The sequence below is a fragment of the Bidens hawaiensis genome, unplaced genomic scaffold, assembly GCF_021521415.1.
Source record: "Bidens hawaiensis isolate Kalapana, Puna unplaced genomic scaffold, B.hawaiensis_p1.1 tig00000459_1, whole genome shotgun sequence".
Taxonomy (NCBI): Eukaryota; Viridiplantae; Streptophyta; class Magnoliopsida; order Asterales; family Asteraceae; genus Bidens; species Bidens hawaiensis.
This window is the reverse complement of record NW_027491031.1, coordinates 1290236-1303437: the sequence shown is the minus strand read 5'-3', so window position 1 is coordinate 1303437 and position 13202 is coordinate 1290236.

Genomic DNA, 13202 nt, shown 5'->3' with positions numbered 1-13202 from the left:
TCATATTATTTCTTTAATTAAATGTAAATTATCTTTGTATGCTTTATTATTTGGGAAAATATACTACAAAAACATTTTAATTAGAGTAGAGATTTGTTATGTCTAAAAAAATATTTTTAAAAGCTTAGATTATTCTTATTAATTCGTGCATAGTGTTGCTTTTTTTTAGAAAATATTTTTAATGGTTGAGGTATTAATTTATATTGATTAATTAATGTGAAATTCCACGTCATCTTGACGCGATACCAACTCAAAGATAAAACTCTCTTGAAGGGACGAAAATAACAATGTAGATACTTTTAAGTAATAAGACTAAATTTAACTCATAAGTAAACACGATTATTTTATTTATTTATGTTTGAATATTAAGTATTAATATTAAATGTAATATTTAAATTTTAATTATTATTCCGCTAAGAACATGCCACGTAGTAGAAAGAGAGGAGTTCCATTGTAACATTGACTACGAATGTTCGAGTAGGAGAGTTATGTTAAGCTTGATATTTTATAACTACATCATATACAATCATTAATAGACGTGAACTTTATTTATCATAATTGTTTGAATTTAGTGCATGTAAATTATTCTTACGCATAATAAAGAACCTAATTTAAACTTCTTATATAATGTGAAAGTTACTTTTTCTAAAAATTCATGTTTTTCTAAAAGTAACTTCTTTGCCATAACAATTTACAATGAATTCATCAGGCAAATAATTTGATGTGTACTCATATTATAACCTTTACATATAAGAACTATGTGTGTATACTAACAAATTCTAATAAATATACATCAAATAGAAGTTATATAATTAATAACCTTGTTCAGGCTTGTAAGCCTATTTGAGCTTAATAAGTGAATCTTGAAATCACGCTCGTTTATTAAACTTGGATCAATTCAAACTTTTAGCAAACCGTTTTCAAGTAACTTAGACCACACGTGGTTGTGCTGTTGTGGAGGTGAACACGAGCCCAAAACGATAGGCGCACCGCCCCCTTGGCATGTTTTGGGTCTCGTTTTGGAGGCTCTTATTGTATACACAACGGTGGTGTGAGGGGAGATCGTCCAATTAATATTTTTTTATTTTTATGTCATCTTATCATTCTCAGGAAAACAATTTTAACCTTTTCTTGATTGAAAGAGGATATTAAGTGTCAAAAACGTCGTTATGTACTTTGTTACCACTATGTGTGGTCTTATAAAGAACGTTCTTAACTCGTTTACCCTCCACCCCCCCCCCCCTTAAAATAAAGGTTTACATACAAATATTTTGTTCAATAAACAGTAGCCCAGTCTTTTTTTCAAATAGTGTGGATCAGTTGGTCAACTCCTCAATGCATACTCCAACCGGTTTGCGGGAGACTAGCCACCCGAGTTCGATCCGGCACACCACCAAGGCAGAGCTGGCGAGCGCCGGAGGCCATAAATGGCACCCTACCCAGATAATGCAGACAAACGTCACAGGCCGGGATCGAACCCGGCACCTCTTCGTGCGGGAAACCCCCAAAGAAGTAAAATCCTTACACCTTCGACCAGCTGCGCTGGACATCATTGGCAACAGTAGCCCAGTTAAATGAGTGTGAATATTTTTCTCATATTAAAACAGGAGTGTATCACAATATAAAAATTTAACCTATTTAAAAGATGTTGGCCGTTGAAAGGAAAAAAGAAAAAAAAGCTTACCTGCTTTATAGATTAAAATAAAGTAATAAACATAACTAGAATACTTCAACAAAGTTATTATATTATTAAACAATAAAATAACAATAATAAAAAAAACACAATAAAATAATAACATTATCCATAAGAAAAGATGTGCAGGCAGCAGACAGTTCGGAGGAATCCGAGTTGGAAAATACAACCAAGTGCTTCCTGTTCAGATTATGGCTGGCAACTGTTTAAGGTGCCGAGTGATGCTAAACTCACAGCCTATGTTCTTATGCTATGTCGGCAGCCGCCTTTCTTTACATGACACCTCATTGTTTTTAGTATCTTTTTGTCACCCACCTGTCACTTTAACCTTGCAGCCGTCTCTATTGATCCTACTTATTTTTAGTTTTTTATTTTAATAATAATACACATTATCCAATGTCAATATTCAACGGTTTGACAATTCTAATGTTTAGGTATTATTATTATTAAACTATTAACATTATTCCCCCTACCGAAAGTAACTTACATTATTGTTTTTAACTAATAAAATAAAGCCCAACTTTCGGATTAACTGAATGCGAAAAAACGACTCATACGTTTGTGATCGCTTGATTGGGAGAAAACTCACCGCTTGCAATAGAACTCGAATCTTCACTTATCCACTAATGTCAATTAAACTCAAACTCATTGTAATATTTATTTACCCCATACATAATATTTATCTTATTACTGACATATACTAGTAAGATAAAATAATTATCTATATTGAAGAGATATAGTTACCCAAGCAATATATGGGTCAAAGACGGTTCAACCCGCTAATTTAAATCCCACCAAAAGTCAAGTCCATGTGTCACACGATGAGAAGGCAGTTCAAAGGTAATCTTATGTCTCATTATATCTGCAGCTTAATCCGTGTGATTAACTTTGGACTGATAAATTATATGATGTCACTGTCAGAGGGGGTTGCTTACAAAACTGTATGGTCCCACTCAATAAGAGTGACGTTTACCAATATCAACTTTGAATAAAAGGTTCTCGATTAAGGTATGGCATATCTTCGCCAGTGAACACACAACTCACTACTTTTAGTTTTACTTCACTCCTAGATTGTTTTACTGATTTGCGCAGGAGGTTGGTCACAAACGGAACCTAATTTTTGTGGCGAGACTTAAGGTGGTTGATTTTGTAGATTGTAGGTGCTTTACCCGATACTGATCTCATCATTTCCAGTAAAACTCCAGCCAAATAGGTTAATCCCATAGCTACTTTGATTTGGTGATTCTTCACATATCGGGTTTTAATTGAATAAGTCAAGCTAAAACACCTGTTGTACGTGACCTACATTTCCATGACTCGTGTACCTATAATATAAATGAAAACACCCGTGTTTAAACACAAACAAAGATAGATGATAACGTATCTGAGGGTTGTCAGCTAAAGCAACTATCAAGTTATATTATAGGTATTTAAAATCACAAGATATCACTAATCATGGTTTATTCAGTGTTTATGACTTACCAAAATTTGAAAACAAATAACACTCACACGACTTTGACCGGATTGCTTCAAGTGATTCATGTTTTTTTTATGTTTATATGTGAAGTTTATGGGAGAAGATAGCATTTTGTAGATGTTATTAAGATCCTACAAAGTCTTTAGACACTTCGGCTAAAGCAAAGCCCTCCAAAAGTCAGGAAATTCTGCAATGTTGAGATCCCTTCAGTGTTTGTAAAGAAAAAAAGAACAATCATATAGTCGTTTTATAACATTCCCCAACGTCTATATAACCAATATATTTTTAAACGTCAAATACCGGTACCTCAATAGCCGGTTTCGGTTTCGATTAAGAAACTGGTGGGTTTTTTTTTCACCTCTAAAAAAATGTGTTAAGACATGGGGTTGTATGTCATATTGTCGTGGCCCATTTGTAAACAGGCGCAGTAAAAACCAAGTCAGCAAAGATTTGGTAGTAGAATTATAGAAGTGAAATCAAAACCCAAACCAAACATTGTGGACAAATTACCATAAAGTGAAAGTAATGAAAGTACCTTTTTTTGGTAAATTTAAGGAACTTATTTATAGTAAATTTTTGACAGAATTACAGAAATTATCCTTTATGTTTACACCAAATTTCAGTGATTGTCCTATATCTTTAAAAGTAACATAATTTATACTTTACGTTTCCAAATATTACACTGTTTGTCCTTTAACCCTAACCCAGTCAAGTTTTTTGATTAAATCTGATCATGTGACTTGCACATGAGGGCAACTTAGTCATTTTACCCTTTTATTAACCAACGATTTTAATAATTAAAGAAAATACATATATTTTAACCTAGCCCCCCCCCCCCCTCTCTTCTCCCCTTTGTCTACAGCCACCAGACCCACCACAGTTCATCTCCAACGATCCACCATCACTACTTTCTCAGACGAGCCACCAACACAACCACTTAAAGCGAATTCCATTCATTATATTATGGTTAATAGGAACCTTAATCGAAGTTAATTCACCGTCTTCCGTCCAAATCGTACCCTAATCGAAGCCGTTAACTGTGTTTCGGATCTTCAACTCTAATTGTTCAAGATCTTCCGGAGGGGACCATCTTCCGGAGTCTCATCTTCAACGCTAATTGTTCCAGATCTTCAATGGCGGCGACAGTAACGGGGTCGCTTCCGACGGCTTCATCTTCAAAAGGGGATAAAGAAGACCATACAAAGACGGGGAGGGAAGGCATAAATGGTGGTGTTTAAGGAGATGACGGTTGGATGGTGGTGGTCTATGGTGGGTGGGGGTGGGGTGGTGGTGATTGATGAACGGAGAAGAAAGATTGAGTGGAGATATTTTTTTCCATTTTTGTATATATATATATTCTTGTAATTATTCAAATCTTTTTTTAATAAAAGGGTAAAATGACTAATTTACCCTCATGTGCAAGGCATGTGACATGAGTTAACGAGAAATACTAACTGGGTTAGGGTTAAAGGACAAACGGTATAACGTTTGGAAACGTAAAGTACAAATTATGTTACTTTTAAAGATAAAGGACAACCACTGAAATTTGACGTAAACATAAAGGATAATTTCTGCAATTCTGTCTAAACTTTTACTCTTTTAAGATCTAAGAAAACTTAGGGGCTGTTTGTTTACATCTGAATGGAACCATTCAGATGTAAACATCTGATTCATTCAGACTTCAGACTGTTTGGTTCCAAACAGAAAAACATCTAAATGGTTAAAATTAGGTCTGAATCATTCAGACTTATTGGTGTTGCTGAATGGGACAGAGGTTCATTCAGATCTGACTCATTCAGATCTGAATGAACCAAACAGCCCCTTAGAAAGGTTAGTATATTCCATAAAGAAAATAAATTGCAATCGTTATTTAATTATATGTACATCCACCTGATATGATCTACCTTTGGTGGAAACGGATGAAAGGCAGGAACCAAGGGGTCGAGGGGGTACGTTGTATATCTTCTTTCACCGGAATTCATTGATTTCGTTTTTACAACATGTGAGTGTTTTTAGCTTCTTGTTTCAAGTAAAAAACATTATGTACCTAATACTTTCTAGTAAATAAACTCCCAAGCATGATCATTTGACCCAACACAAAAGGAGGAATCCTTCTTTTAAGTTAGTGGTGGACAATGTAGTATGCAAAGAGTTTTGTTTCAAAATTATTAGTTTGACACTTTGACTTACATTTACATGTAACATAGTTTCTAAGGTAATCAATATATTTGTTTTTTTTTTATTTTGCAACTAATGGGTATCATGTATCCCAACTAATGAATCAGATAAAGTATATATTCTGATATATATGAATAAACGAGTCAAGTCCAAGCTCGGCTAGGATCTAGCTTTGCTCGTTTTAACTTACGATAGCATAAATTTGGCTCGTTTATTATTTATGAATTAATTTATATATATTTTTAATTACTTTTATCTATTTCGATAAAACTTTAAACGATGCTCGATCTCGTGTAGTACCTTAAAGGAGCCAAAGCTTGCCTCGAGCTAGGCTGTGTAATGTGAAATTAATGCATATAAGTCCAAAAGAGAGAAAACTTAAAAATACGCAAGGTTTGATAAGGCTCAACGAGCCTAAATGAGATCTATTTAAGGCTAGGGCTCGGTTCAAGCATACAGATCTGAGCATGAGTAGTTCACGAGCAGCTTGGCTCATTTTGACATGTACTGTTAATCTCATATATAAGTAAATTTTTTAGTTAAATTTCTATCAATGAACTAAAATTTTTGAAAAAAGTATAGTGGTGATGGGAAATTGATCCGATGTCAGTTTTACCATTATTGATCTTGCTGGATCCAATTTTTGTTTTTTTTAACAACCAACTAGGTAACGCTGAGTACTTCATATGCGGGCCCCCATTAGCTAAAGGTAGCCCGAGTCAGCCACGAGTCCGGACGGCGGTCCACCTATTGAGGGATTCCCCGGATAAAACCCGACTCCCACACCCGTCAAACGGCACAACAACGAAAGCCGGTAAAACCGGGTGTGATCCGGACTCGAAGTCTGGCAAGTCAGGATCATCCAACATATTTTCCATATAAATTGGTGACAGTGAGGTTTGGACATCTTACCTCTCACTAGTAAGGTGGGTGCTTCTAAGGAGATGCTTAGCCTAGCTTTTTTAGTTTTTTTTTATAAAAAAAGCTGAACTTAGTATTTGGTTTAGCTTTTTTAGCTTATGCTTATTAGCTTATATAAGCTTATTTGAAGATAGTTTTCTAGCTTATTTGAAAAAGCTTATTTGTTTAAGGGGGTAAATTTAGGGCTGGAAAATCGTGTCTTAACAGGTAAGAGGTGACGCGCGTAACATAAATATCAAACTTGAATACGACTCGTTTAACTACTTTATATGTCATGACTATAAGACAGTTTTAAGTTTTGTGTATCAATAAGAGATAATGAGAGAGTCTAATCTAGTAATTTAAGAAAATAAAAAATTCACATACCGCACTTTTTTGCTTAACAGGTCTTATCGTGTCTTTAACAGGTACCCAATTGCCAGCCCTAGGTAAATTACTCATTTGCTTTTAAATGGTGACAGATTAATAATATTGAAGCAACTTATTACGGCAACAATCAAATAACGGTGGATTTAACAACTTATTAAAACGTATAATCAATTTGTAGGATATAAGCTAATCTAAACACTTTTTAAAAAAAAGAGGTTATCAAATGCTAAAAAAAATTAATTTATTTTAATTCAATAGTAAAAGCAACCATCATCAGTTGGTTGGTGGTATCAATCATCATCATCGTCTGAAAACAGCAGCAGTTCATCATGAGCAGCAGCAGAAACATCCATCATTCTACCCGACGCCTGTTTAGCCCACTCGACAATCTTATCAGCTTCTTTAGCAATCTTCTCTTCTTCCTTCATCGCCTTCCTCATTATCTTCTTCCGCTCTTTCGTCGAAAACGTAACATCCCCCGAAGCCACCGACCGATTCTCCTTCCTCTTCGGTGAAGCAGCCAATACTCCGCCGCACCGGTGACACGCTTCTCGATGACATGCTCCATGAACTAAACGAACCAGATCTAGAATTCGACTTCGATTTCAATTTACGAGAGCCGTTACTAATTGGTTTCGACTCTCGATTTGCTTCCGTCAGGTTACCTGATCGAGGAGTGGGAAGGGATTTGAGTTTACGGAATCGGTGGAGCAGTTGACAGAGTGATCCATGGCTTGAGAGATAATATCTTCAACAGCTCGTTCGTCATCACTGTCCGTGAATGTGAATGAGAATTCGTCCGCCATTGGTAACTTATTTCACACCACTGATTGATTTGATTTAGGGTATAATCGAGTTCGGGTATTGTGTCCGGGTACAACCGGGTATTAATACCCGGTTTTAAATTTGTAATTTTTTTATACATTTTTTATATTGTTTAAAATTTAAATTTGCTTTGTAATTTTAAAAAATAATTAAAATATATTACAAAAAACCATAAATCCACTTAATTATAAATTATTTACTTAGTAATATGCATTTTACAAAAATTTAAACATAAAAGTTGTGAAGTAAATATAAAAATATTCTATAATAACTTATGTATTATTTTGTATATTAAAAAGTTGGTCTCGGGTATCGGGTATAACCGGGTATGGGTATAGGTATAGGGTATAACCGGGTCCGGGTATTTACGGGTATAAATCGGGTACGGGTATTGACCTCAAAATGCATACCCTATCCATACCCTACAGGCAGGGTCGGTTCCGGTTTTGGGTAAGAATACCCGGGTATAAAATAAACAAGTTCCGGGTATTTTTTCGGGTACGGGTTTTTTGTGCACCTCTAGTGATAGCGAAGTTTGAACCCCTTACTTCTCACTGACAAAGTGAGTGTTCTACTATTGAGCCATATCTTGAGGATTGTCCCTAAATAACTTTGGTTGTCTACCTATACTATTAAACAACATCCATTTTGAACACTTATCGCATTCCTATTACTCAGTTATCAGAGTTTCCATATATACTAAGTCATATTAAAAAAATTTTATAGTTAAATAATTCAATACTAAATAATTAAATTTCTGGAGGACACATATCTCTTTTTAATAAGCCGGATCATCGATTCAAATTACAATAGGTCAATCCCATAGCTACTTTGATTTGGTGGTTCTTTACTTATCAAATATTAATTGAATAAATCAAGCTAAAACATCTGTTGTACATGACCTACATATCCATGACTCGTGTACCTAGAATATAAATGAAAACATGACGTTTTGGTTTGCTATTTAGGGCATGAGTTTTTACAATGAGTATTACTTAACACGCTTGTTTAAGCACAAACAAAGATTGATGATAACGTGTTAGCTAAAGCAACTATCAAGTTATATTATAGGTATTTAATATCACAAGATATCACTAATCATGGTTTATTCAGTGTCTATGACTTATCAAAATTTGAAAACAAATAACACTCGCACCTCTTTGACCGGATTGCTTCAAATGATTCATGTTTTATTTTATTATTATTTTTTATGTTTATGTGTTGAAGTTTATGGGAGACGATAGCATTTTGTAGATGTTATTAAGATCCTACAAAGTCTTTAGACACTTCGCTAAAGCAAAGACCTCCAAAAGTCAGGAATTTATGCAATGTCGAGATCCCACTCCGGTGGTTGTAAAGGAAAAGAAAAAAAGGACAATCACATAGTCGTTTTGTAATATCCCTCGACATCTATATAACCAATATATTTATAAACGTTAAATACGGGTACCTCAATAGCCGGTTTCGATTAAGAAACTGGTGGATCTATTTTCACCTCTAAAAAACTGTGTTAAGACATTAGGTTGTATGCCATATTGTCATGGCCCATTTGTAAACAGGCCCAGTAAAAACCTAGTTAAATTAAGATTTGTTAGTAGAACTATAGAAGTGAAATAAAAAAAAAACCCAAACCAAACTTCGTGCACAAGTTATGCCAAGACAGCATGACCCATTAATTGATCTAATATTCTTCGAACATATAATAAACTGGTCTAAGTCTAGTGTTGTTTCTAAAGGCCTTGAAGCCTTGAACTTGTCTTTCTAAAAGCCCATAAAATACTTCCATAACATCTTGATACGAGGCCTATCTACTTATGAACTTTATCCTCAATTTGGGTGATTACATTTTCTGTTACAAAAGTAAGTTTATTATTGTTTAAATTTTATAAAAACAAGAAAATAAGCCAAATGCAATGACTTAATTCAACTTTCATCAATTATCAACTTAAATAAAAGAAGCAAAAATTGTTGACTTTCAATTTGTCAAACAAATTTGTTATACTTCCCATGTTACATAATTAAAATTACAAGTTTCTTATAATATATGTTGAGTAATAAAGATCTTACAATACCATTAACTCACAACTGTCAAGACAGTCGACTTGGATAAACCGAAAACCAAGAACTACAAAAAGTTATGTTACCTTATGTGGTAATCGAGTTTCAATATATATCGTTTTTTGCAAAAAGATACATATCTAACTAATAAGCGTTTATTTATTTTATGATCTTTGATAATGTGACACATAAAGCGCTACATCATTTGATTGTGTTACATTATGATACAACTAAAGTGATATTATGTGTTTTTACGTTTGTCCATATAATAATCAAGAATCATTCCATCCATAAAGTAATACTAATAATAACAGCTTAAACTAAACAATAATTTAAATAAATCACGTTAACCATAACCATTACAGGGCAAATAGATTAATCTTAGTACCATATCATGAATAAAATCTATATCTATATGACATCATTTACATGGTTATATAACTACAAGAATATCTACACAAGATTATAGGCTATTTTATTCTAGTAAGAATATATAAATTTAGTAAAGAATATTTCTGCTTTATTTATTTGTATTAAAGAAATTGCAACTTGAGTAATAAAATGGGTTGTTTTTGTAAATCAGCAGCAAGATAATGTTGTTTATATAGAATTAAGCTATTAGAAATGGCATCAGCATCACTTTTGTACCCCCAAAATATTTTAAGAAATTGGATAAAATTTATATTTCATACTGAATACATAATAGCAATTTGTTTCTTTAGAGTTTAAGTTATATGTTGTAAGATAACTAACCCTAGCTATCGTGTGAAGTAATTGACACGTAGAAGGTAGGGTAACAATAGTCTTGGGGGCGGTTTGGTAACCTTTTAATGGTTATTAAGAGACTACTTCTTAATGGCTCAAGACATTTTAATGGTTAAGAGATAATTTTAAGTCTGAATGTATAAGAGTAACAATAGGGGTTTGTTGGTCTCTTAACAATCATTAACTGACTACCTCCTGATGGTTTTTAATCTCTTAATAATTAAAAGGTATCCTTAAGTCTGAATTATTTAAGCCTGAACGATTATCAATTAGACTTAAGGATACCTCTTAACTATTAAGAGGACACAAACCATTAAGAGATAGCTTAGGAACCACTAAAAGTAGCTTTTTAATGGTCAATAAGAGGCTACCAAACAACTCCTTAGTAACATCAAACATGCATAAAAAGATTTTTTTTTAGTTATTTTTAATTAAAAAATGAATAAAACCTATATATTGTTGTTTATCAATTATCACAAATTAAAATGGGCCCATGGCAACATAGCAGACAACCTATAGAGTGAACAGTGGGTGGCTGAGTTCATTGACATGTCTTTTCAATCTTTTTAAAAAATGTATTGCCCTTTTATAAAAATCAATATTGCATATTTATTTTGTTGTAAACAAATTAATGAATTATCGTTAATAATCAAGTCAAAAAAATACATTTAAAAGAAAGCTAGCGGTTGAATATATGTGACAATTAAACTTTGTTAAAATTCATCATGTTTTATAGTAAACTCTAGAGGTAGGGTACCGAAAAAGACCCAAATACATTTAAGTATCACCCGCAGGTTACAGAGAATCCTCTTATAAACCACCTGCGGGACACATGGATCACCCGCATATCACGAATAAGGAGGAACGTCCTCATAACACATGCGGAAGCATCCTGGCTTCCTCAAAAGTCATCTGCAGGATAGGATATCTATCCGCCTAAACGTCCGGAAGACAAGGCTAGCGGGACAACTGTCATAACTCAAATACTCTCTAAAAGAAGGTTCATGATTCTTACTTGGGGAATACGTGAATGAACAACCAATGAATAAAGGACTTCTGGCCAGTTTGTTATAACCGTGCACATGGCCAGGGTGCAATCCATCCTATCATTGGGCGACGCGTGTCTAGGTTGTTATACTCATGCACATGGGACGTATAGCTCAACCTATCACAAAAGAACACGCGTCCAGGCAGTTATCAAAGATCTTCTAGAAGAGGACAGCTGGCCCAATCACTTTCCTGCATCCTTCGGCTATAAATACCTTGTCAAACGGTATGAGGTATTCATTCACTCACTTGCATTCTGACTACACTTAGTCTACTTACTTCGGTACTTTCTTCATTTACGAAGGTTACTGATTCTCACGCCGGAGGGTGGTTACAGGAAGACCCCCCCCCCCTCTTGTCCTTCATGTAATGAGACTCACGGTGTATGTTTTGCAGGTTCCGGTCATTGGACTTTGGGAAGCTTTACTCATATCTTAGTTGTAATTATCGTACTTTACCCTGTAGACTCATTGGATCAAGGACCCATACCCGGGGATTGGATCCGTGTTTCTTCATAAACTTTTATTCTTGTAAGAAAAGTTAACCGTTAATGTATTTCATACTGACAATAGAGATTACAATCGTCATTTGATTATATGTATAGCCACCCGATCCGATCCACCTTTGGTGGAAACGGATGAATGGCCGGAACCCAGAGGTCAAGGGGGTCTGTTGTATCTCCAGTCATCAGAATTCATGGATTTCATTTTTGCAATATGTGATTGCTATTAGCTTATTGTTTCAAGTGAATAACATTATATTTGTACTTTCTAATAAATTATATACGATTAAACTCCCATCCATTATTATTTGACCCAAACCAAAAGTTTGGAATCCTTCTTTTAAGTTAGTGGTGGACAATGTAGTATGCATATAGTTTTGTTTCAAATTATTAATTTGACTTGCATAGTTGCATGTAACATAGTTTCTAACGTAATCAATATACTTAATTTTTTTAACTTTTTGTATCTAATGGGTATTCAATATTCATTTATCCGACTAATGAATCAGACGAGTAGATACACATGAATAAATGAGCCGAGTTCGAGCTAGACTAGGCTCTACTCAGCTCGTTTTAACTAACGAGAGCTCGAGCTCGGCTCGTTTACTATTCATTAGTTAAATGTATGTACCATTTTAATTATTTTGATCTATTTTGAGAAAAACTTTAAATGAGTCCAAACTTGGCTCGATCTCGTTTACTATCTAAAATGAACCAAAGCTCGCCTCGAGCTCGGCTGTTTAGTATGAAATAAATGCATTTGAGTCCAAAAGAGAGAAAATTAAAAATACATAAGGTTTGATAACGTTTAATGAGCCTAAACGAGCTTTATTTGAGGCTATGACTCGATTCAAGCTTTTTACCGATCTGAGCTCAAGTTGCTCACGAGCAGCTGTGCTCGTTTGGACCTATATTGTTATCTCATATATAAGTATGTGTTTTTGGTAAAAGATATCAATGAAGATGAATTTAAAATAGAAATATTGGTTTTAAATAATCACATCTATATCCTATTGGAAAATAACAATCTCAACTTCACTCTTGGTTGTAGGCAGTCATAACTAAAGGTGCATTGTTCATAACAGTCCGCGACTAAAGGAGGATTAACTCTGTTAGTTGCAAGTCACTGGAAAAAATCGGAAAACTCAACATTTTCATCTAAAACATCTTCGTAACCTAAGATCGGTCTTTAGGAATCTTTTTTTATTAAAAGTCCAGGTTATTGAGGTCGTTGGAACCTTAGAACCATCATCGGAATCGGTTTGTGGTGCTCAAGTGGTGGTGGTTGGTGTTAACTGTTAATGTTGAACTTTTCAGCAAAAAATGTGTTTTCCGGCCAAAAACATTTTTTCAGCGATCTGCAACTA